At 43.8% G+C, this 25,944-nt stretch overlaps 1 pseudogene; it reads right to left on the reverse strand.

Annotated features, from left to right (window-relative positions):
* Positions 1-25,944, reverse strand: part of LOC114023047 — a 40,156-nt pseudogene that overhangs the window by 4,395 nt on the left and 9,817 nt on the right.

Below are 25,944 nucleotides of genomic sequence, written 5' to 3' on the forward strand. Positions count from 1 at the left end.
GAGCAGGTCATTTGCCCTTTATGAGCCTCAGTTTCCCAATGAGTAAAAAGGAAGGGATTAGACAACCTCTAAACTTTAGACCTTCCATTTCTAAATCTATAATCCTATCATGTGAGAGGCAAGAGGGGGCACTAAGAAGCCCTGGACTGGAAGTCAGAAGTTATAGGCTGTCCCTGCCTTGTTGTGTGCCCTCTAGTAAGCCACTTCACCTGGTAGCCGTGAGTTAGGCATGCTATTGTGGGTATGGGTTGGAATGCATGGCTGCTCCAATTCCATTACCCCTTAGACCATGAACTCCTTGAGAATAGAGACTGTCTTTGGCCTTTCTTTGTCTCTCCACAGCCTAATGCAGTGCCTGGCATTTAATAAATATGGATTGATTGACTAACTGTGATCTCTCTGGGTCTCATTTTTTCATTTGGGAAATAGAACTAATATTATTTCCACTGCTTGGCTTGTCAGGTTCAAATGCAAGTAAGGTTGAGAAAAGTGCTTTGGATCTACAAAACACTCTAGAAATGTTAGCTGTTATTAATATTATTAAGTATTAAAGAGGAGGGGGAAGGGTTGTAGCTTATTAATATTATTGTATATTGAAGATAAGTGGGGTAGGGAGAGAAGGAGGAGGAGAATTGAATGAAATATAATTGAGAAAGATGCTTGGAGTTAGGTCCAGGGCCAGGGGAAGAGTTGAAGTAGAAGGGGGGCAGGGATAGTGTCACCGTGAACAGTCCCATTCCTTGACTTTGGGAGAAAGTAGAGAAGAAATTCAGCCTGGCCTGAGTACTTAGAGTTCACCCAGTATCCTAATGGAAGGTAGGGTAGACCGATCTAATTCCAGGGACTCCAGGAGCTTCCATCCAAATGACTGGCAAAGCTTTGCATAATTAATATGTCTCTTCTGGGGTACCTAAGTGGAGTAGTGGATAGAGCACCGGCCCTGGAGTCAGGAGGACCTGAGTTCAAATCCGGCCTCAGACACCTAACACTTACTAACTGTGTGTGACCTTGGGCAAGCCACTTAACCCCATTGCCTAGCCAATTATATATATATATGTATGTGTATATGTATATATGTATATGTATATGTATATATATGTATATGTATATGTATATATGTATATGTATATGTATATGTGTATGTATATGTATATACACATATATTTCTCTTTCTTAGAGATTCTGAGGGTCAAATAGAACTACAATGGACTCCTTCACTTATAGAGAGTTACTCTTATGGCCCTCAAAACAGGAGAGAAGTGCAGACTTGGCACAGACTTATTCAAATCTTTATGCATATCAATAAGCAGAAACTTGGTTAGGGACCTCAGGGTGCCTCCCCCACCCTTTCTCTGAAGTACCTCTTCCTTCCCAAGACGAAAGTCTGAGCTCCCAGTCTGAAGGGGATCAGAGATTATCTAGTCAGAAGCCAGCCTATGAAGCTCTTCTATGTGGTCTGGATCCCCACCCCCCCACCTCCTCTAGGAAGCAGTGGGAGTTGGGAGAATGGGAAGGAGGAACCCAGGGAGGCAGGGGAGCTCCTCGACACTCACTCAGTAAGATCCCGCCAGTGACAGTCAAGACAACCATCACAGCAGCAACGATTTCCATCCACAGATCTTTGAATGACGCCATTCGGGCTTGGGGCTCGTGTACCAGTGAGACATCTGTAAGAAGAACCCAGGGTGTGGGAAGCAGGGGACCCTCCACCTGCCCACCCACCCAGTTCCTATCTTGGACAGGAGGCAGAGCCCTAGAGTTAGTCTGGAATTTGTGGATTTCTTTCTTTCTTTCTTTCTTTTTTTTTTAGGCAATTGAGGTGAAGTGACCTGCCCAGAGTCACACAGCTAGTAAGTGTCAAGTGTTTGTCTGAGTCCGGATTTGAACTCAGGTCCTCCTGACTTCAGGGCCGGTGCTCTATCCACTGCGCCACCTAGCTGCCCCTGAATTTGTAGATTTCACCTCTCCCAGGCATCCATGATCCCTTCCTCAGTGGGGTTTGCATTGGTGCTGAGGCTGAACTATGACTTTGGCAGGTTGGGAAGTCATTTGCAGCTGAGTACCTTGGGAATTATCAGCTTTCCTTCTCATTTCAGAGATAGGGTCATAGATTCAGAGTTGGAAGAGAACTTAAAAGTCCTGTAGTTCAACTTCCTTGTTTAATGGGGAGGAAAAAAGATCCAGAAACAGATTTGTTCAGGGTCACACAGGTACTGAGTAGCAGAGCTGGTATTTGAACCTAGGTTATAGCTTCATGGTCTTAGAGCTGGAAGGAATTTTGGAGGTCATTTATTCTAACTCCCTCATTTTATAGATGAGAAAACTGAGGCCCAAAGAAGTTAGAGGGTTTGCCCAACTAGTGTATGGCAGAACTGGGATCAGAACCCAAGTCTAAGAACTGAGTCCTTTGACTCCAGATCTTGTCCTATTTCTTCTTCTCCTTCTTCTCCTTCTTCTTCTTCCTCTTCTTCTTTCTCTTCTTCATCTTCTTTTTCTTCTTTCTCTTCTTTTGGAATTTGTTGAGTATTAAGGATAAAAATAGCAAACCACTTCAGTATCTTTGCCAAGAAATCCCCAAATGGGGCCATGGAGAGTTGGACACTGAAACAACTACTCCTTCTTCTCCTCCTTCTCCTCTTCTTCCTCCTCCTCCTCCTCCACCCCCACCACCACAAGATAAAAAGAAAGGCAAAAACCATCTCCTCTCAAGTAGCTCACATTCTAATGGGGGAGACAACATGTAAATAGCATAAAATGGGAGATAATCTCAGAGGGAAAGGCTTAGCAGTAGAGGGAGCAGGAAAGGCTTTTTTCAGCAGAGGAAATGTGAGCTGAGTCTTGAAGGAAGCCAGGAGGGAAAGCTTTCCAGGCATGGGGCACAGCTAGTGAAAAGACACAGAGTAAGGAGATAGAGCTCATTATTCAAAAACAGCAAGGAGACCAGTGTCTCTGAATAGTAGAGTTCTATTTTCATTCAGTTTTGAGTAGATAAGGAAATGGAGGTTGGCTTTGTATTAAAATGGATTTGACCCTCTTCCAAACTAATTTGTGACTGTGACCCCTGGAAGGTTTTATCTGTTCAGGATGAAAGAATTAGAGAAAGCTCAGCTCTAAATTTTATCCCCTCACTCAACTTTGGCTGTCCTTTTCTGCCCCAGATCAGTCTAGCCCCACTGGCTTGAATCAAGGAGCCATCACATTATAATGTGATATAGCTACCTCCCCATCACTCTCTGGTATGAAATGTGGTGCAAGAAGGAAAGCCAGAGGCTTTTAGGAGGTGTCTTATTTCTTGTACCACCTCAAGGTGGGGAATCCCTGCCTCCACATCAGAGCATAGTGTACCCAGGAACTGGTGGGAAACACCTTTGTGAGCTTGAGCAGTCTGGACTCACTCCTTCCCATACTGTCATGGTGGGAATCCTTCCCTAGCGCCTCTTCCCTAACTGAAGCTGATGGCCCATTCAGAGGTTAAGTTGCTATGTGGTACTTCCTTACTAGTGATGTAAATTTCTTTCTGCCGACCCAGAATCCTCTGCCTCCTGCCTGGTCTGAGAAGTTTTAAGTGTCCTTGTCCTCCCATAAAAGCCAACATGTTCCAGGGGCACCTGGTAGCTCTTTTCCTTGAGTTTTGTGTCTTAGCTCATCACACCTAGTTAGCCTATCCTGAGCTCATCTTGCTTGTTGAAGCCATTTTCTGTGTACCTTCGCACCCACAGCCAAGCCACAGTTTAACTTTTTGTTGTTCTCTGTGGCTTGTGTGTTTGGTTTCCCCAGAGAGCTTGTAAACTCCCGAGGGCAGCACAGGGCTGAGCACAGCATGAGGAAGGACGTACTTATTACTCCTGGACGTACTAATTGGTTGCTAGATTGAGGTGGACTGAGAAAAGCCAAGCTTGACCTTACCAGATTCGTTCAGAGGTGTCTCAGCCCTCGGGTCCTGTAAAGCAAAGGAAAACAATGAGAAAGCCTCGAAGAGGGAGTGAGCTAACAAGGGCAGTATAGGGCTTTGCTCTCATTCTGGACATCCATCTTATCTTGTTCTTTCTACCTGTCTTTCTTCCTCTCTTCCTCCTCTCTCCTTCTTGCCTCTTGTGTCTCTCTTCTATTTCCATCACTATTTAAATCTCTCTGTCTCTGTCTTTCTCCCCTTCCCCCGCTCCTGTCTCTGTCCTTATCTTTCTGTCTTTCTCTGACTCTGTCCCTGCCTTTCTCCCCATTTCTCTCTCTTCCTTATTCCTATCCCTAGCTCTATCATTATCTCTTTCCCTCTTGTTTTTCTTGGATCTCTCTTCCTTTCCTCCACAGCTCTCTTAATCAATCTCTCCTTTCTCCTTCTCTTTCTTTCTCTTCCTCCTGCCTCTCTCTTGCTTTCATTGTTCCTTATACTTCTCTTTGTTGTTCAGTCATTTCAGCCGTGGCTGACTCTTCCTAACCCCATTTGGGTTTTTCTTGGCAAAGATACTGCCATCCTTCTCCAGCTCGTTTTACAGATGAAGAAACGGGATTAAGTGACTTGCCTAGGGTCACACAGCTAATAAGTGTCTGAGGCCAGATTTGAACTCACAAAGATGAGTCTTCTGACTCCAGGCCTGATGCTCTATCCTCTGTGTCACCTAGATGCTCTAGGAACAAAGAGTGAGATTAAAATCTTGTCTCAGACACTATGACCTTGGTTCAGTCACTTAAACCTCTATGAAACTCCACTTCCTCATTCATAAACTGAGGATGGTAATAGCACTGACTCCACTGGATTGTTGTTAGAATCTGATCTACGTGAGGTGCTCCATTAACTTGAAAGTGCTACATAGACAACAGTTCTTTATTATTACCCATTGGGACCAAGCTGAACCAGCTGGCACGTAATAACTCATTAGTTGAAGATAGCTATTATGTCCCCTCAGATGCTGAGTCTCTTTTTCCTCATGCTAAACCTTTCTAGTTCCTTCTCTTGGTCCTCTGACAGTACGTCCTTCAGTTTTCTCTCTATCTTGCTCATTCTCTTCTCTGGACACCCCGTGTTTTGTCAGTATATGTAGTCAAAGCCTTTCCAGACTGATAGTAGCCACCAGAGCTTTCGATCTGCTGGCTTCAAGAACTCAAGCTCACCACCATTTCATGCCATGATATGGCCTTCAAGGAGGGTTTTACGAGGGAACCTAGACAGTCCTCTGTGATCTCCTTTGCATATGACCATCTGTTATTTTATTACAAAATATTTCAGGCATTAGGATCTCCACTTGGAGCACCTAGGTGGGTCAATGTATAGAGTACTGCACTTGGAGTCAGGAAGATCTGAGTTCAAACCCAGCATCAGACACTTACAAGCTATGGGACTCTAGGCAAGCCACTTAACCCTGTTGACCTCAGTTTCCTCACCAGTAAAATGAGCTAGAGAAAGAAATAGCAAACCACTCTAGCATTGCTGCTAAAAAGAAAACCCAAATGGGGTCACAAAGAGTCAAATATGACTGAAAAACAATTGAACAACAAAAAAAGATTTCCACTTCCACTCTGCGAGCACACGCACACGCACGCGCGCACACACACACACACACAAATCCACATGTAAGCACACATCCTCATATTCACATGCATGCATGTGAATCCCTCACTACTTCTGCCACCCTCGCACCACACAGAGATGTACTCACAAACTCCCCTCAATGCTTCATGGGGACGAGTCTCCACAGCCCCAGGCTAGGGAGACCTCAACCACTTTCTTTAGGCAACATTCCCTAAATTGATTTGGGGGCAGGGAACTTCCTGTCCTGGAATCCTATGGACTGACTGTGGCCAGACAGCTTAGGCCATGGCCTCCTCAGCTTTCTCTACTCACTCACTTAGGTTGGAACAAATTTCCTGACTCAGCAGCCTGGGTTCACTGATTGATGTTTATCTGAAATAACTTTAGGAGCATCAGAGGCAGAAATGAGCTGGCCTGGGGCTCAGCAGGCTAATGTGTGCATTTGGACACAGTATCTGAACTGACTGGGCCTTCAGGGTAGGATACTGGCTGAGGTTAGGAATACAAATTGTAGATTGAGGAAGGGATCCAGGATCTTTGTTTGGGGCCTCTGCATGCTTTTGGGGGATTAGGTCTACAATTTCATTTTTGTAGGGAACTCCCTCCATCAGTTAATATCAGCACCTGCTTAGCAACTTGTAGCCAGAGAGAGCTGGCTGGGGCGGTCAGAGCTTAAGTGAGGCAGGGTCACTTAGGCAGTCTGTATAAGTGGCAGTATTCCAAGCCAGGTCTTTAGGACTTTGGCTCTTTACTAGGCCAGGCTACTTCCCCACTGAGAACTTAATGAATTCTTATTGACAGCATGGTTCAAGGGAGACAGCTATGATGTCCTGAGTTCCTGAGCATCCCCACTTTCCAGAAAAAAGTCTTTTCCCCTCCTGCCATGGATCTGAGGACAGTTGTTAGGTAGTCCCCTTCAGCCTGTGTCCTGTAGAAACCTGACAGAGAAATGTGGCATTCAAATGGTTTTCTGTTGCCCTGACCTATATCTATATCTATACATATCTGAACCTCAATTTCCTCATCTATAAAATGGGGATAATAAAATATGTACTATCTCATGGAGGAAAATACTTTGTAAACCCCAAAGCCCTAAAGAAATATGGGTTGATTGCCCTTAGGAAACCCATTAACTTGTTTGTGAAATGAAAATGTAGAATGTAAGCTATGGTAAGGAGCTAAAGACAACTGATTTTTTTGTGTAGTTTTGGGCGAGTCCTCACCTTGAGGAGGGAGTCCTAGTAGCCCTGTTGTATGTGTTAGGTGGTGTATGTCATTCTGGGGCTTAGTGAAGCAGATAAAAAGATTATAAATCTGGCCCAGAAGCAGAGAATTGCTCTAAGGATGCAGCCAGGTGGTATACTTTTTACTTTCTGTTAATGGGGGCCAGAGATGAGGCAGCATCTGACAGAAGCCAAGTGAACATATAAAAGACTGGCTGACTCTTTTCTTTCCTTTTTATCCCCTTTTCTTTCCAGTCTATATGCCTTTGGGTACTCTTTCCCCCTCCTTTCTTCTTCCCTCTCCCCCAAGAATCATGACTGGTTTCTCCCCCTCCGATTGGACAGACTGGATAACTGAAGACAACTGGAGATTAAAAAGCTGCTTTCTGGCCTCTGATCTCACCAAGTTGTTGTTACTCCTGGGCCTTCCCTGGGGACCCAGGGTACTGGGCTATGGTCTCTGAGGAATGGGAACCAGGGAGGGCTGCTGCTGTTGCTAGGCAATGGGATAAACAGCTCCTTGCTGGTGCTAAGCAGGATGCTGAGACTAGAACAAAAGGATCAGGGCAAACCCTTTGGGATCATTGTGCGGGATGTTCCTGGGACCCAGCCCAGTAAATCTTCAGCTAATGAGAACAGTTAAGCAGAGGAGCTAAGGAGAACGGGTGGTATTGTTCTGAGTCTGCTTTGTCTACACTACCCTGTGGCCTCTACTATATCTTTTTTTTGGGGGCAGTTGCTTCCTCATTGTCCCACTGACTGGGGGGAGTCAATTCAATGTCCTTCTGCTTCTCTGGATCCAAGACATTCTCTTCCTCAAGTCCTAGCCATGACAGGTAAGGTGGGAGTAAGAGGTGCAGCTTGGGCACTGATGGCAATGGAGGTGGTAGAATATCTAAACTTAGCTTGGCAGTGAGAAGGGGGGGAACCCCAGAGCTGGGAATGACATGGATGGTATTTGGTATATTCTCTCAGCAATAGGCATGATCTCCAGTCTGCTAACTACACCTTTGCAACATCTCAAATACGACCTCTTTTCTCCTCTGATACTATGACTACCATGTTGCAGGCCCTTATTTCCTTATGTTTGGACTACTGCAGTAGCCTGCTGGTGGGTCTGACTGCCTCAAGTCTTTCTCTATTCCAATCCATTCTCCATTTAACCACCAAAGAGATTTTCATTAAATACAGGTCTGATCATATCATACCCCTACTCAATAAACTCTCGTGGCTTCCTGTGACCTCCAGGATCAAATACAAAATCCTCTGTTTGACATTCAAGGCCCTTCGTAACCAACCTCTCCCCTAGGCCCCTTTCTCCTTGCCCCTCTCACCTTTCTAGTCTTCTTATATCTCATTCCCCATCACATAGTCTTTGATCCATTGATACTGGCTTCCTGGCTATTTCTCAAACAAGATACTCTGTCTCTTGGTTCCTAGCATTTTCTCTGGTCGATGCTTGGAATGCTCTCCCTCTTCATCTCTGCCAACTGGCTTTCCTGCCTTCTTTTAAGTCTCAACTAAAATCTCATCTTCTACAGGAAGCTTTCCCCAATCTCTCTTAATTCTAGTGCCTTCCCTCTGTTAATTATTTCCAATTTATCCTGTATATAGCTTGTTTGTACATGGTTGTTTGCTCATTGTTTCCCCCATTAGATTGTGAGCAACTTGAGGGCAGGAACTGTCTTTTGCCTTTCTTTGTATCCCTAGTGGTTAGCACAGTGCCTGGCATGTAGTAGGCACTTAATAGATGCCTATTGACTGACTAAAAGATAAGATTAGGATCTAGATCTTCCGTTTGAGGATTTTTTTCTCAGTGTCATAGGATTATAGATTTAAAGCAGGAAGGGGTTTCAGAGATCATCCATACAACCCTCTCATTTTATGGAGGAGGAAACTGAGGCTCAGAGAAATAAAGGATCGTTTGCCCAATTTGCCAAGCCCATCTGATCGCTTGTCTTCACTCATAAGGCTACAATGTTAGTTCAGGCCTTCATTGCCTTTCACTTGGACTGTTCTAATAGTCTCCTAGTTGGTTTTATTGTTTCTAGTCTCTCTCCCCTCCATCTCCTCCTCTACAGAGCTGCCAGGACCTCACCTGGGTCCTTACTGTTGCTAGGCAATTCTTTTATACCTCCCTAATTAACTCACTAGGGCAGCTAGGTGGCGAAGTGGAGAGAGTGCTGGGCCTGGAGGCAGGAAAGATTTGTCTTCCTGAGTTTAAATCTGGCCTTAGACACTTACTAGCTGTGTGACCTTGGGAAAGTCCTCTGTTTGCCTCAGTTTCCTCATTTGTAAAATGAGCTGAAGAAGGAAGTGGCAAACTACTCCAGTATCTTTGCCAAGAAAACCCCAAATGGGGTCATGAAGATTCAGACAAGACTGAAACGTTTGAACAATAACAATAACAAATTTCTCTCTATGTGTATACATATAAACGTTTATGCACGTACACATACATATCTATATCTATATATCTATACATATTCACACACACACACACACACACACACACACACACAGCTCCTCTTCCCCCATTATAAATTCTTGTGAGTAAGGATTATTACTTTCGTATTTTTATTCCCAGATAAATGCTTATTGATTGATTGGTAAGTATTTACTGAACTGAATTTAATTGGCTTTTTAAAAAAATGAAATTATTAATTGTTTTTATGATTTTTTTCTTTGAACCACTAACCTTTTTTTTTTTTGGTAGGGCAATTGAGATTAAGTTACTTGCCCAGGGTCACACAGCTAGTAAGTGTCAAGTGTCTAAGGATGGATTTGAACTCATGCCCTCCTGACTCCAGGGCTGGTGCTTTATCCCCTGTGCCACCTAGCTGTCCCTTAATTGGCTTTTAAAAGGATAATTAATAACTATTAAGTGGAAAAGATAAACTAAGAGAACCAATATAATTCAAAATACAGAATGGGCCAGTTTAGAAAGCATGGCAGTCTCTGATAGCCACAATCAAACTGGAGGTGGCAGGCAAAGCTTCTGAAAGCACAGCTTTTCTCTTTGGTCTTAACCCTGCTCAGTCTCTGGTGAAGGCTGACTCAGCTCTTTGGTGAAGCCATGCTTCAGCACCCTTTGTCCTAACCAGTGTCTGTGTTTGACTTCCCCATGTGGCCAGCTGTCACGGTCCTTAGGGGACTATCTTGTGGGAGGGCCTCAAACTAAATTGGTTTGTTTTCTGATGTTAAAGCTTGGATGCCCCCAATGTACCTTTCACTGAGTTCTAGCTTCTGGCCCAAACGTGCTTTGGGTCCATTCAAAGATCTGGAATGACTTGTACTTACTGGGTCCAATGAATATTCCCCACCTTTCTTGGCCCAGCTTTGGGCTCTATCTACTTCCATTCTCCTGTTGATAAGTTGTGACACAAATGCCTCCCAGAGAAATGATGTCTTCTCTGAAAAAGAAAAAAAAGTTATTATTTTGCAGTACTCCCAATCCTATGAATGATCAGTAATAATACTGACAATATCCATTTTTTCCTTTAATGGGTCTTTTTCTCTAAACATCCTCTTTAGAGTTGTATAAATGAAAGGTAGAGTGATACAATGACCAGAGTACTGGATTCTGAGTTCAAACTTAGGCTCCAGTAATTACTAGCTTTGTGACCTTGGGCAAGTCACTTAATGCCTTTGAATCTCTTATCTGTAAAATGAATGGGGGAAGGCAAGGAATATAAACATTTATATAGTGCCTATTGTGTGCCAGGCACTTATTAAGCACCTTACAAATATTAATCTCATTTAATCCTCACAACAACCTGGCAGGCAGGTATTATTATTATCCTTATTTTACAGCTGAGTAAACTGAGGCAGTTAGATCTTAAATGACTTTTCCAGGGTCACATAGCTAGTAAGTGTCTGAGGCTGGATTTGAACTCAGATCTAACTGACACCAGGCCTAGGGCTTTATACATTGTGCCACTTAACGGTTTGGCTAGATGAGAGTGAAGTTTAGAGGAAGGCAGGGTGTTTGAGCAGTTGTCTGAAACAGCTCATTAGCTCTGAGGCCTAGAAGAGAGCATTAATACTTCCTTGTTTAGTATAGCGGCAGTCAGCATAGTGCGGTGTGGTGAGATCTGTCTCCTGTGTGTATTTGTGACAGAGTTTGCAGCAGCTGCTGAATTAGGGAAGTAGGAGCTGGTCTTGTATGAAGTAGAAACATGCTCGTATGGAAATGCACAGTGGCACTGGAGGGGTTTGTAACACTGTAAGTGTAGAGGCTGTGTTGGTAGTCAGTCAATCAACAAGCATTTCTTAAGCGCCTACTAGGTGTCAGACCCTGTGCTAAGCACTGGGAATACCAAGAAAGGTAAAACACAGGCCCTGCTCTCAAGGAACTCACAGTCTAATAGAGGAAACAACATGCAAACAAATATGTACAAATAAGATATCTATATATACACATTATACACACATATAGTTGTTCAGTTGTTTTTAGTTGTGTCCAACTCTTTGTGACCCTGTGGGGTTTTCTTGGCAAAGATATTAGAGTACTTTGCCATTTCCTTCTCCTGATTTTACAGATTGAAGAACTGAGGAAAACAGGGTTAAGCGACTTGCTCAAGGTCACACAGCCAGTAAGTGTCTGAGGTTGGATTTGAACTCAGGTTTTCCTGACTCCAGGCCTGGCACTTTATCCATCATACCACCTACTCTCTCTCTCTCTCTCTCTCTCTTGCTCTCTGGCTCTCTCTCTCTTCCTGTTCCTCCTCTCTTTATACATACACACACACACCCTCACAAGATAGATTGGAGATAATGGAGGGAAGGCACTAGCATTAATTGAGGTTGAGATAAGGGGTTTGCTGGAACCAGTTATTTCATTCTTTTAAGAACTGATAGTTAAATTTTCAGTGTGAGCATTTGTAACTCAGAAACTGGCAAATGCTACAAATCAGAGATTGCTTTATTATTTTGTTGATGGTATAGACTTAAGAAAGTGATGGAAAAATGTTAATAATAATGCAGAATTAACTTAAAGGTGTCATGGGGCACATCCCTTCCCTGAGCTCCACCCCCTCAACCCCCCAGGCCAGTTGTTAAACATTTACCCACATGCCCCTAGTTGGGATTGATTCAGTGCCAGAAAGTGAGGAAGAAGGACTGTAATTTAGAGGGATGAGGCCAAGGTGGCCTTAGAATAGAGGGCTTGCACCTGAATTTTCAGAACCTGGGAATATGAGGTCCCCAAAGCAGGAGAGATCAGGTCCAAGCCCTGGGTCCTGGTGTTTTCCCACACAATGGTTCCAGTGGAGAGCATATCCAGAGAGATGAGTGTATGTGTGTGTGTGTGTGTGCCCCAAGATCATTCTTGTCACCCTCTTCTGGAATTTCCCCAACTCCATTGTGTGCAGGGGTGTGGTAACCAGAAGGACATGGGTGTCCCAGCTGTGGCTAATCCAAGGTGTGTATGAGTGTCAGGCACATAATCTGTTTTGTTCCCAGTCCCTTGTTGATCCAGAGCAGTTTGACACGATCCTAGCAGTGCTTTACGGAGGGACAGTCTATAATAACACAGAGATCACTTTCTTTCCCAGTCTGTAATTGGTAGCTTAGAACTCACTGGCTTCATACACAGAGTCCGAATGTTTTTTTTCTCTAATTATTTATCATTAATTTTTCTCTATTAGAGAAGAATAATACTCGAAGCTTCTCCTTCCAAAGAATGGCAGACCTTAAAGATCATCTAGTCTAACCCCCTCATTTTATAGATGAAGAAATTGCATCCCAGAGAGACGAAGGTTGTACAGGTGGTTAGTGGCAGAGCCGGGATTTGAACCCAGTTCTTCAGTGCACAGCCAATGAGTGCACTTTCTACCACATCATACTGCCTCCCCCATGCTTGCTTCTTTTGACACTCCTCTGCCCTGTTTCTGAAATCTCACATAACCTTCTTGTCGGTCATCCCTGTGAGATTGGTCTTTCACTGTCCAGAAGAGCCCAGTGCCACATGGACAAGCTGGAGCCTGTGAAGAGGATGGTGATCATTGCGTGTGTCCAGGCAGCCACGTAAGGCCAGGCCAGCTCAGGATCAGTCCTGGGAGCTGAAAGTGTTTAACCTGGACAAAAGGAGGCTTAGGAGGACTTGATCACTTCAACTGTTCAACTGCCTTGTGGAAGAAGCATTAGATTTGTTTGGGTTGGCCTCATAGAGTAGAACTAAGAACAGAGTGCGAATTACAAATTTAAGATCCATATAAGGAAAAGGAGTTCCTCTTTTATAATTAGAGCTATCCTAGAGTTGAAAGGTCTGTCTCAGGCGGTAGTGGTTTTTAGGTGGAGGTTGCAGGATCACTTGTCAGGTATTTTATAATGATGATTCCCATTCAGATGTGGTTCCAACTCTGAGATATTGTGATTGTGGTTTGGTAGTCCAAAGGTTTGTAAATTGGGGTACAGGAACTCAAAAATATCTTGTTAACTATTTCAACATAACTACTTTTCTTTGTAGTCCTATGCATTTTATTTTGTGCATTTAACATTAATCAGAGAAAGGGTCCAAGAAGGAAAAGATGGAAACAAGCGTGTGTTCATGAAATTAAGACATAAAAGAAATATGATGGTAAAACCTGTGAAGGGAATTACGATTTTTATAATAATCTATGTGATACGTGTAATGAGTATACTAATACTTTAGAATTCTCAAGAATTGCCTTTCCAGGGGCAGCTGGGTGGTGCAGTAGATAGAACAGTGGCCCTGGAGTCAGGAGCACCTGAGTTCAAATCCAATCTCAGACACTTACTAGCTGGTGACCCTTGTCAAGTCACTTAACACTGATTGCCCCGAGGGGAAAAAAAAAAGAATTGCCTTTCCCAGCTTGTGAATCAGAGCTCACAAGGCAGCTTGAAATGATCATTCATACTTTGGCAACACCCACAGTCACTGGCATCCTTGTGCCTGTGCACCTGAAGTGAATCAAAGACTGTAGAACCTGTTCCTGTCACAGAACTATGGTTATGTGCCCTAGGGGAGGTGGTCACAACACCCAAAGACTTGACTCCAGAATTGTTGAATTGTGGGGTTTGTGGGTTTCTCATGGGAAGTGAAGGAAATCAGTTGGTGGGTCTAGAAGATGCTAGGTCAAGGACTAAAAAGGGCATTCTCTGTCTCTCTCTCTCTCTGTCTCTCTTTCTCTCTCTCTGTCTTTCTTTCTCTCTCCCCCTTTTTCTCTCTTTCTCTCTCTCTCTCTCTCTCTTGTTCTCCCCCCCCCCCCCCCCACACTCCCCAGCTACATACCCACGTGATGATGACTATTGACCACTTGGCAAGCCAAACACAGACACTAATTAGAACAAAAGGTGCTTTGGTGAATGACTTCACCAGAGGCTAAGACCAAAGAGAGAAGCTGTGCCTTCTGAAGCTTTGCCCACCACCTCTAGCTAGACTGTGGCTATCAGAAGATTGCCATGCTCTAAATCCAGTCCATTCTGTAGGTCGGAGGAGGGCATATTTAAGTGTTCTTGCTATAATTGGATGTTCTCAGATCCTAGTGAGGCGGGGAGTGTCCTAGCTCTGATGTTTACTGACTGTGATCTTATGGGAAATAGCATGAGACAGTGGAGATAGCACTGGCCCTGGAGTCAGAGGACCAGAGTTCAGATCTCACTCTGGCTCATAAATGTTACATTAGGCAAGCTGCTGACCCTCCTTGGGCTTCAGTTCCCAAATGTAAAATGAGGGAGTTGGATTGCCCAGCCTCTAAAGTTCTGTTCAGTTCTGGATCTATGAGGCTAGGTCTCAGCCTCTTTGAGCCTTTGTTTACTTATTTGTAAGACAGGTATAATAGCACTTGTATGATTTCCTTCATAGGCTTGTTGTAGGGAAAATGCTTTGTAAAACTTAACAGTGCTTTGTACATTATATAAAGGTGGTACCAAGACTTACCAGAAGTTTTAGTGCAATTTTAAGCTATTAAAGCTTAAAACTGCACTAAACTACCATCTATCTATTCATCCATCCACCCATCTATCCATCCAGATGACAATCCATCTATCACATATCTTACATATACAGCTTATTGTTGTTGTTGGAATCAGGAAGAGTCATCTTCATGAGTTCAAATTTGGCCTCAGACACCTCTTGACTGTGTGATCCTGGGCAAGTCATTTAACCTTGTTTGTCTCAGTTTCCTCAATTGTAAAATGAGCTAGAGAAGGAAATGGCAAACCACTCCAGTATCTTTGCCAAGAAAACCCCAAATACGTATATCATATATACATGTATATATGTTTTCCCTCTTTATCTGTTTTGTTCAATTATTCCAAGGCTGATGACTCAGCCTTTTGCCTCGATGAATGGTCTCCTACTTCATTGTTAGGAAGGTAGGAGGAAGGGTTTTACCTCACTTATGTGGTTGTCTTTTATTACCTGCCTCCTTCCCTCACCCCTACTATCAATGCAAGATGCTTAGATCACCCTGATCAGAAAGGAAAAGGGTTATAATGTTGTCTTGGGGTTTTCCTATTCCTGTGTCAAAACTCTATGATGATGGATAGTCAGGAAGACCTGAGCAGGTCAGAGGTTAGGCAGCTTAGATCATTACTCACTGCTCCTAATAGACTCCCCTTCTTCTGAAAAAATACGCATAGGCAGCTCAGTGTAATGGATAGAGCACTGGACCCCAAATCAGGAAGACATGAATTCAAATCCAGTCTCAGATACTAGCTGAGTGACCCTGGGCAAATCACTCTTTCTGCTTCAGTTTCCTTAACTGTAAAATGAGGCTAATAATAGCACTTATTTCTCTGGCTTTTGTAAGGATCAAATGAAAAAATATTAGATAATAATTAGTACAGTGCCTGGCACATAGTAGGTGCTTAATAAAGGCTTTTCCCTTCCTTTCCCCCCTTTCCCCTTGTACCTTCTGGGAAAGCCCCACCCTAAGCAGGGAATCCAGTAGTCAGATTCTAGGTGGTAATTCCAAGAGACTTACTCCCTCTACCTGTGGCACTTTAGGGTTTCTATGGCCATAAGGTCTTGATGTCCCACCTGCCTGGATGGTTCTTCTGGTGGGAGTCTCTTTCTGGAATTACTAGCTCTCGTCAGTCAGTCCATAATCATTTTTAAAAGAACCTACTATATCCAAAATTTGTTCTCAATCTAAGAGAACACACATGTCTCAGTTTCCCCAGGCCTTTGCCTCTCTGTCCCTTGGCAAATGAAGTATGTTAATCTTTCTAACAGGTTTGCATAGCAGAAGAGTTAGGAAGGTGCAAACCAAGCAGAGCCTAAAGATCTGGATATACTTAAGGCACATTGATCAATTTTGCCATGACACAGCTCTCAGGAAGCTAGGTAATATGTTGGATGACAGTCAGGATCCAAAATATTCTTGATGGTTAGGCTATTGGGATGAACCTAAGAAGGTGAAATTGAATGAGGATAAATGTAAAGTCTTATACTTGGGTTAAAAAAATCAATTTTACAAATGCAAGATAAGTCATGTCTAGATAGTAGTTAGGGTGAAAAAAGATCTGAGGGTTTTAGTGAGTCACAAGCTCAGTATGAGGTAACAGTGTGATATAGTTGTCAACCTTCCCCTCTCCCAAAATTAAAAAAAAAAGATTAAAAACAACTAATGACAATCTGAGTGCTGAGGATTAGGGAAGTGATGGTATTGTGAACTCTGATCTGGTCACATCACACTAGGGATATTGTGTTCAGCTCTGCAAGCTACATTTTAGAGAAGATAATAATAAGTGGGAGAGTGCCCAGAGGAGGGCAACTAGGGTGGCAGAGGGCTTTAAGATCATGCCAGATAGGTGAAGGAATTGGGAATGTCTGGCTAGGAGGAGGGAAGACTTGGGTGTTGAGGAAATAACATAGTAGGTATATTGACATATTTGAAGGGCAGTCATCAGAAAGATTGGAGATTAGATCTGGTCTGCTTTGGCTCCAGAGGGCAGAACCAGAAGAGGCAGATTCTTGTCTTGATGTGGGGGAACAGAGCAGTTCCAAAGTAGAATGGGCCAACTAGTTTGGGTGGTGTGGTCTTCTCTCCTCACTAGAGGTCTTCGGCCAACTTGCTAGGTATGTCATAGAAGGGATTCTCATTCTAGGCTGTGTCAGGCTGGATGGCATCAGAGGTCTTTTGCAACTCTATGATTCCGAGGATCCACTCAGGGTCAGCCCCACAGAACTTTTCTAACCAGACACCAGCTGTGCTATTCTAAAAAAGTCAGGGTGATTGAACTATGGGGTCCAGAAGAAGCAGATGTGGACTCTATCCCTGAGCACTATTTCAGTCTTTCCCTCAACCTGAGACTGCCTAAAAGTAGGAAAAGTTAGATGTTCTAAGCTGGGTGTTTAGTGGCTAGCCTTTTCTACTGATGTTGTGGAAGCAGGGAAGGAGAGAGAGGTGAGAATGCCTTATGGTGAAGCAGCTTCACTATGGAGGGGGGGTGAGATATCTGTTATACTTGGGTGGCCTTCCCCCCTCCTTTGTGACCCTGTATTCTCCTGTGTTGTGTGTGTTCCTGGGGAAGGCCTATGGTGGGCTATAGGTTGCCTGATGTCTTAGTCCCAAAGGGTTGGGGCATGGTGTCTATGTGTCATAATGTCAGTGACAGCTGCATCCTTGACAGTGGCTTTAAACCCTTCTTTGTTCCCTCTTGTGCTCCCTGTACCAGAGGTCATGGGAGCCTGATAAGTAGGGACTGTTATAATAGGGCAGACAATGAAACATTGACCCAGCTGGTACCTTGAGGGGGCTAGGCCAGAAGGGAATGTAGCGGAGATTTTAAAATTGGGTCATTAAGGAAGCAGGAGGAAAGGCTGGACAGGGGCTTGTGTCTTTGCCAGAAGGTCAGTACACCAGTTCTTGCTCTCCCTGGGTTCCTTATTTACTCACAGTCCTCTTTTCATTTTCCCATCAGTAGAATGAATAGGGCAAGGCTTTGTAAGTTGCCCAGATGGAGATTCTGAGACCAGACCTCTAAGTGGTGTTAGAGATTTATACCCTCTCTCCCCCTTGAGTTGGGCAACTGGGTGGTGCAGTGGATAGAGAGCTAGGCCTGGAGTCAGGAAGATTCATCTTTGTGAGTTCAAATCTGACCTTAGACACTTACTAGCTTTGTGATCCTGGGCAAGTCACTTAACCCTGTTTGCCTCAGTTTCCTTACCTCTAAAATGAGCTGGAGAAGGAAATGGCAAAACCACTCTAGTATCTTTGCCAAGAAAACCCCAAATGGGGTCACGAAGAATCAGGTATGACTTAAAGTGACTGGACAACAACAACAATCCTCTTTGAGTTAAAAAGTTGTATCTCATGTGTTACTGCCCATTAGCTGCTTTGAGTCTTTCCTTAAAATATTCAGGTCCACTTATCACAAAATAGGTCCTTGTGTGCCCTGAGGGAAGAATTTTCTAGCATCAAACATATATAGGTGTAAAAAGTGATACTAAAAAGTATCTTTGAAACTTCTATGAGTTTCAAAGTGGGTTACTTCTCAGGTCCATAGCTCATCTTCTTTACCCCTAATTCTAGCTCTGTTTTTTACCTTACAAAGGAGGGAGTGGGATACAGTACAATAGGTACTAGCTTGAAAGCCAGCAGAGGGGTTCAAATCCTGCCTTTGCAGCTTACTAGCAGTATGCCCTTGGGTGTTACTTAACCTCTCTGGGACTCAGTTTCCTAATGTGTAAAATGTAGAAGCTGCATTAGATGGCTTCTGAAGTCTTTTCTAGCTCTAGGCCTATGATTTCGGGTGGGGAGGAGCCTCTTTGTGGCTTCAACAGCCTTTGGGCTGATGGATGGAGTGATTTTAGGACAGGCCTCTGCCCAGAGCGGTTGATCTTGATATAGGACTGGATGCTCTGTCTGATGCTGCGATGATGATCTGCCCTGCCTTGCTCAGGGAATGGTATCCCAAACTGGGATCCTACCTGAGTTTAATGCCCACTGGTTTCCTTCAGTGATCAGAATAACATCAGGATCCCCTCTTCTAGTTAGGGGGAAGCTTGGTGTGGGGCTTCTCCTCCAGGTCTCTTTTGTCTGACCTCTCATTTCACTGGAAGAACTTTCTTAGGAAAACTTTCACCCAACCCAAGACCATGTAGTAAAAGACTAGTTGGCTGGGCTCCACAGTTTCACATTTCGCTTCCAGATATCTGCAGGGGACTCCACCCTTTCTAGGGTGACAACCTGAGAGGCCAACGTGACGAACTGGATGGCTTTCTGACTTGCCACATTCCTGAGGCCCAGCCAAATCTGGCCAAATGCTTTGGGTCTGTCTGTACTGATCTGAATTGGGGATTGGGAAGGAGGGATTTGCTCTTTATCATTTCCAGAGATCCTGAGCAGCCTACGGGACTCCTCATCCAAATGTTCTGGATGAATTGGTGCTTAAATCTCTCATTGGATTGGATCTTCTACATAGCCAATGAATGAAACCCAGGATCACTGAATAAAAGAGTTCCTCTCTCTGGGGTTAAGTCTCTGGAGTTCAAATCACACTTCACTTGGTAGGCAATGTGTGACCCCCTCAAAGGGGAGGGTTACCTTCTTATATTTCTAAGTCCCTGGGGAGCCTAACCTGGGGCTGGGCACAGAGCGGGCAGTTGGCCAATACTTGTTGAATAGGTTTAGGAGAAACCTATTGTTAACGAGCAGCAGCCTGTGGGACTCTCTGTATAGGGAGGGGCTCACAGGAGGGAATGAACTACCACTTATCCTGGCTTTCATTAATAGGAAATAATAGGCTTATTAAGAGAGAGTGATTTGGTGGATAGCTCATGGGACATGAAGCCAGGGTTTCCTGATGGTTGTGGCACTATCCTTTCTCTGGAGGTCTAGGGCTTTTGCATGAGCTTTGTGATTTGGTTTCCCCTTCTACAGACTGTTGCTTATAATGCTGAACTCTTTTCAGAGAATGTGGAAACATCAACTGCTTTTGGTCTGCCAGCTCATTTGCTGTGCAGCTTGGAGCCAGTCGCAGCCCCTCTCAGAGCATCAACTCTTCCCTTTATGGACTAGTGCCATTCCTCCTTGTTTTAGAGTGGGATCAGCAGATGGTTGGGTAGATTTAGGTGGTTTCTCCTTACCCTTCTGTATTCCTCTAGACCAGATGGGTCTTTGGGACCTTTTCTAGAACCCACTTTCCCTGCAAAAGAAGCAGACAGCCTAGTCACTAGGGCGTCCAGCTTAGGACCCACTGAGTCTCAGCACTCCAAAGAGGCAGGCTGCAGTCAGTGACCTCAGCATCTTTTCTCTGTCTCTTTATTAAAGTTCTCCCAGGGCAAGGACCTTCCATGTTGAGGCAGGATGAACTTCAGCCTAGACCCCCTCCTGGATGAGAAGCAGGGAGGATTGGGTTCTGGCTTGTACTCTTGGGTTGTCTTTGGGCCAGGTGACCTACTTCTACTATGGTCTTGTTCTTTAGAGGCCCCAGTCTCTCTCTGGAGAAGTTTAGGAAAGGGAAGGATTTAGGGGAACCTGTTTCTGTCAAAAATCCCCCCAACCATTTCCCTCTTCTAGTTCATTTCTCAGCATGCAGGAATAGGAAAAACACACCTGGAGTCAAAAGCCTTGGGTTCTTGTCCTACTTCAGCCAATAGTTACTTATGGAAACTCAAGCAAATCCTTAAACTTCTCTGGATAGTAAGTAAATCTAAATATTGGAGTAGGAGAGAACCACAAAAGCTATCCTCCTTGGCAGTTGTTATTCAACCATTGTGTGAACACTTCCAGTGCTAGGGACTAAACTCACTACCTAAAAAAGCAGTCCATTCCCGTGGATTTAATTATGATCTCTAAGCAAATGATTGACAGATCTATATATCCAGCCTAAGTATGTCCCATGAATTTTGTTTCCTCATCTCCAGCTGCCTATTGGATATTTTGAACTAGATGTCCCATAGAGATTTCAAACTCAGTGTGTCCAAAACTGGCTCCTATTTCCCCCCAGACCCTTCCCTCTTCTAAGCCTCTCTGTTTCTGTCAAGGGTACCATCCTCTCAGTCTTCACCCTCTTACTGAAGTGCCCTGGGCGTTATCCTTGATTTCTTGCTCTCTCACCCCTAATTCCCTCTCACTAATCACATAATTACCAATCTAATTTAGGATCTCATCACCTGTCACCTAGATTGTTGCAAAAGCTTCCATTGGCATCCCTGCCTCCAGTCTCCTCCCACTTCAGTCCATTTTATATAATTGCCAGAATGATTTTCTTTAGTGACCACGTCACTCCTTACTTAATCAACAATTTTTTTCTCTAGGGTAAAATAGAAATTTGTCTGTTTAGCTGTTAGAGCCCTTGACAACCTGGCTTTAACCTATCCTCCCAGCCTCCCTGGATTTACTCTCCCTCCCACATTCTGAGATACTGTGCAGCCAAAATGGCTGCGTCTCTCTTCTTGGAACGTGAAGCTCTGTCTTTGGTCTTTGCGTCTTTGGACTGACTGTCCCCTACACCTGGAATGCACTCCTTCACCTTGTGTCTTCCCTCCTAAACTACTTTGTGGTTAACTACTTTACACTTACTCATTATCGATTCTCTTTATATTTATTCTGTATAGACTTGTTATCTCCTCCATTGTAATGTAAACTCCTTGAGAGGAAGCATTCTTTCTTTCTTTTTTCTTTGTATTTATATTCCCAGATCCTAGCACAAAACTTGGCATATGATAGGAACTTAATGCAATAGATCAGATGATTTTGGGGGCTACTAAAATTGTTGGAAATTTCTTCTTTTTATTGTACCAAAATCCTGCCTCCCTGTAACTGATAGTGAGAGCTCCTTCTTCCAGATGTCTCCAGAATAATTCTAGGGCCTAGATAGTTCTATCCGTATATACCTGTGGCCTCCAAGGACTTTAATTCCCTCTTTTCCCTTCCCCCTCCCCTTCCCTCTCTAGCTGTAATGACTTAGGGTCCTTTAGGCCATGCTACCCCTTAGGTGTCCCCTTCAGTCCTTTCTGTCCCTTTACTAAATGCCATGGAATAGCTTCATCCTCCTGCTCCCCTTGAAGTGCTGCAATCAGCTCATAGGATGAGACCCCTTATTTCACAGATAAGGAGAATCCTTGGTTCTGATCTAATCCAGTCATGGGGCTGCTGTATGATGTTAGCCTGTCCTTAGCCTCTCTCTGGGGCTCATTTTTCTCATCTGTAATGTGTACCCCCAAGTTTCTGCAAGAGTCCTAGCTGTGATATGAAGAGGAAAAAACACAGAGTCCTGCTAGAATGATCTATTTCTACCATATTTGACTGATCAATTTTCCTTACGACTAACCATGATTTGGGTTTGAGGTGAATTTTGTGTTTTTGGAAGAGAATAGCAAGCAGGCACCCCAAGAGTCATCAAAGATCAATGCATTAGTGTCACAGAGACATCCTGCTCTGGGGGATTACTGCCCCCTACCCCAGGGGAAAAGGAAAGGGGGATGGATTGTAGAATGTGAGAGATGGAAGGAACCAGAGAGCTGATCTAGTCCAACCCCTTCTTTTTAGAGGCGAGAGATGTGACTCGTTCAAGGCAAACTCTGTCCTCCTAATTCCAGATTCAGGGCTCTGCTCACCATAAAGTCTGGTGACTGAGAAATGAAGGGACTTGACTGATAAGGACTGCCTAGGGTTAGACAGTGATCTCTGGTGCTCTGACCCCTCCAGGCACTGTTTCAGGAGGTTTGGGAAGCTGGGAGTTTGTTTGGATGTGGATTGTGGGACAGGCAAGTCAGTCACTGACTACAGACCTCTATTCTCCCTAAGGACTGTCACTTGATACCCACAGAGTGATAAAATTCTCAAACAGGAAACTTTCCAGACCAATTCTAGGGTGCCCGATGGCTTTAGCGACCAGGTATATTGAACTAAATACATTAGGGGACCTCTATGTGGAGACATGGCCTCTTTTTACCTAATTCTAGGAGTTCTGGGTAATCTCACTCACCTGTTGATACTATAAGCTTCCAGCTGCTTGTTATTAGCTGCTGACTTCTTGAAGACTGAAGGTGGGTGAAGGCCTTCCTTAGTAGGTGCTGATCAGAAATTTCCAAGAGGCATGTTCCCAAGGAGATTTATCTTTGGGGCAGGTCTCTTGCCCAGAAGTTTAGCATCTTTCCTCCCTTCGGCCCTCACTGCTCCTATTGCTGTATTCCAGGAAGGACTTTGGAAGACAGGGGATGGTCTATCGGAAAAAAAACACACACAGGTAAAGCGGTCAAACAGGAATGCATATATGTCTTGTAACCTGACACCTATCTTTGGGGCTGGGGGCATAATACCCAGAGTCACCCTTGGGCCCCACAAGCACGGAGAGGGTGACTTGCTTGTGATGGTCCAAAGACCTCCCTGCCTGAATGCTTTCTACCCAATTGGGTGTTTCCTGAGTGTAGGGAAGGTGAGTACGGAGGAAGGATGTCAAGGTATTTTCACTGTTTCAATCTTTCTTGATCTTTTCTTTTGTAGGCAGTGCTTGTATTGCTCCTTTGTCATAGGGGAAGAAGGGGTGAAAGGACCTTGAAGAGCCCTTGACCTTAAAAGAGGCAATGGGGTGCAGTAGAAAAAAACATTGGGTTATGTGTCAGAAGACCTGGGTTTGAATTGTGCATGTTGCTACTTACTGCTTCTGTAACTTTGGGAAATCATCTGGCCTCTTTGGACCTCTGTTTCCTCAGTTGTAAAATGAGATTAGACTAGATAATCTCTAAAGTCCTCCCCTACAGGTTTTAAGTTCTTTGATAACATTTTGGGGCTTTTCAAAATTTTGTTTTTCCAAGTCTTGACTTCATTCTGGAGGATCTGTGCCCACATGTGAAGGGTGGGAGTGTTTGGGAGAAGGCATCTAGAAATCAGGTTGGCTCTAGAAGGACCACTCCCAGTTCATTCCTCAGTAAAATGGGAATGGAAGGTTTATGGAATGTTCAGAAAAAAAATTGGAGAGGTTATGGAAAAACTTGACAGAATTTTATCCATTAGAGCTTTGGAATCAGTCTTTTTTTTCTCCTCAACTTTTTGACCTCATAGTATGGGATGTCAACATACATATTGATAATCCTGATAATACTCTAACCTCTCAGCTCCTCAACTTACTCATTTCCTGTGACTTACTCCTCCACTCCATATCAGCTACATACAAAGGTACTTCCAGGTTCATGAACTATTATTTGTTTATAATCTGTTGTCTTTTCACATCACCCTCTTCCTTTCACTCCAAACCCTGTTGTTCATATGCACCATAACCTTCATTGGGCCTCTCAATCCCTTAGTTCTCTCCCAGGCCATCATTCCTGCACTAGCTATGTTCTCCTCCCTCCCCCATCTTGGTGAACTGGTTCAACTCTACACTCTTATCTTCTCTTGAGTCCCTTTTCTCTTAATTGCTGATCTTGCCCTGCCAAGCCTCAGCTTTGGGTCACTCCTACTATCTATTATTGCCTTCACTCCTATACACATGCTGCTAAAAGAAATTGGAGAAAAATCATGACATGGTGTTGACTGGATCCACTGCAAATTTATGTTACATAACCTCAACTGGGTCCTCACTGTTGAAAGAAAATCTTATTATACCTCTTTAATTAACTCATGGCACAGTGGATAAGGTACTGGGCCATGAGTCAGGAAGACTCATTGTTGTGATGTCAAATCTGACCTCAAATACTTACTACTGTGGGACCCTGGGCAAGTCACTTAACCCTGTTTGCCTCAATTTCTTCATGTGAAAAAACTGAGCTGGAGAAGAAAATTGCAAGCCACTCCAGTATTTTTGGCCAGGAAAACCCCAAATGGGGTCACGAAGAGTCAGACACGACTGAAATGACTGAACAACAACAACAACAACAAAATTAACTCAGGGTCTTCAAAATCCTTTCACCCCTCCTTAAGCCTCTCATATCTCCCCTTCCCCCTACCCTCTCAGTTGAGAACCTTGCCTCATGTTTTACTGAAAAAATTAAAGTTTTTCACTGAAAATGCCCTTTTCTCCCCTCCCCTCTCCCCCCTCTCGCATTTCCTAGAAAACTTTTATCTTATCTCTGCCTTCATCACTCTTTCTCATGAAAAGAGGGCCCTTCTCCTTGCCAAGACAGTACTCCTCCTCCTCCTCCTCCCTACTACCACCTAACATTTATATAGCTCCTAATGTGTGTTAGCTATGCTAAACACTTATGCTGATATGTGCACTGCTATACATGCTTTACAAATATTATCTCATTTGATTCTCACAAAAATCCTGGGAGGCAGGTGGTATTATTATCCCCATTTTATAGCTGAAGAAAGTGAAGAAAACAAAGGTTAAATAAGTTGCCCAAGGTCACATGGCTAGTAAGTGTTTTGGGGCTGGATTTGAACTTAGGTCTCCCTGACTCTAAGCCCAGAGCTCTATCCATTGCACACCTAGCTCTCTAACAAACCCTTCTGCATGCTCAAGTAATCCCATTCCATCCCTTCTTCTCATGTAGATTGCTCCCTCTCTAGACCACCTTCTCACTTATCTTAAATTTCTCTATCTACTGTCTGCTCCTCTATTGCCTGAAAATGTGCTTTTGTCTCCCTCATCCTTATAAAACCCCTACTTGCTCCATCTCCCCTTCCTGTCGTCCCATATTTCTCCTCCCTTTTCTGACTAAAGTCCTTGAAAACGTCTTCTACAATAGGTGCTTTAACTTCCTTTCTTCTCACTCTCTATAATTTGGCCTTTAATCATTTAATCAAAACTACTCTCTTTCCAGTTACGAATAATCTCTTAAATGCCAACTCCAATGGCCTTTTCTCAATCTTTGTCCTTCTCAACCCCTATGTAGACTTTGCCACTGTTGGAAAAACCCTTTTCTCCTTGATATTCCATTCTCTCTAGTTTTTTGACACTACTTTCCCCTGCTTCTCATCTTACCTCTCTGACTACTCCCTAGTCTCCTTTGCTGGATTTTCATCCAGGTCATGCCTGTTAACTGGGAATGTTCCACAAGGGTTCTGTCCTGGGGCCTCTTCTCCCTCTATACCACTTCACTTGCTGATTTCATCAGCTCCCAAGGGATTAATTATCATTTCTATGCTGATGATTTTAAAATTTGTTTAACTTCTCTGCTGATCTCCATTCTCACAACTCCAACTATCTATTAGTCATATGAAACTGGATGTCTAATTGACATTATAAACTCAACATGTCAAAAATGGAACTCATTGTCTTTTCCCTCAAACCCTTCCCTCTTCCTCACTTTTCTGTTGTTGTGGAAGGTAT

Source organism: Vombatus ursinus, unplaced genomic scaffold (assembly GCF_900497805.2).
Source record: "Vombatus ursinus unplaced genomic scaffold, bare-nosed wombat genome assembly UNPS02014816.1, whole genome shotgun sequence".
NCBI classification, from domain to species: Eukaryota; Metazoa; Chordata; class Mammalia; order Diprotodontia; family Vombatidae; genus Vombatus; species Vombatus ursinus.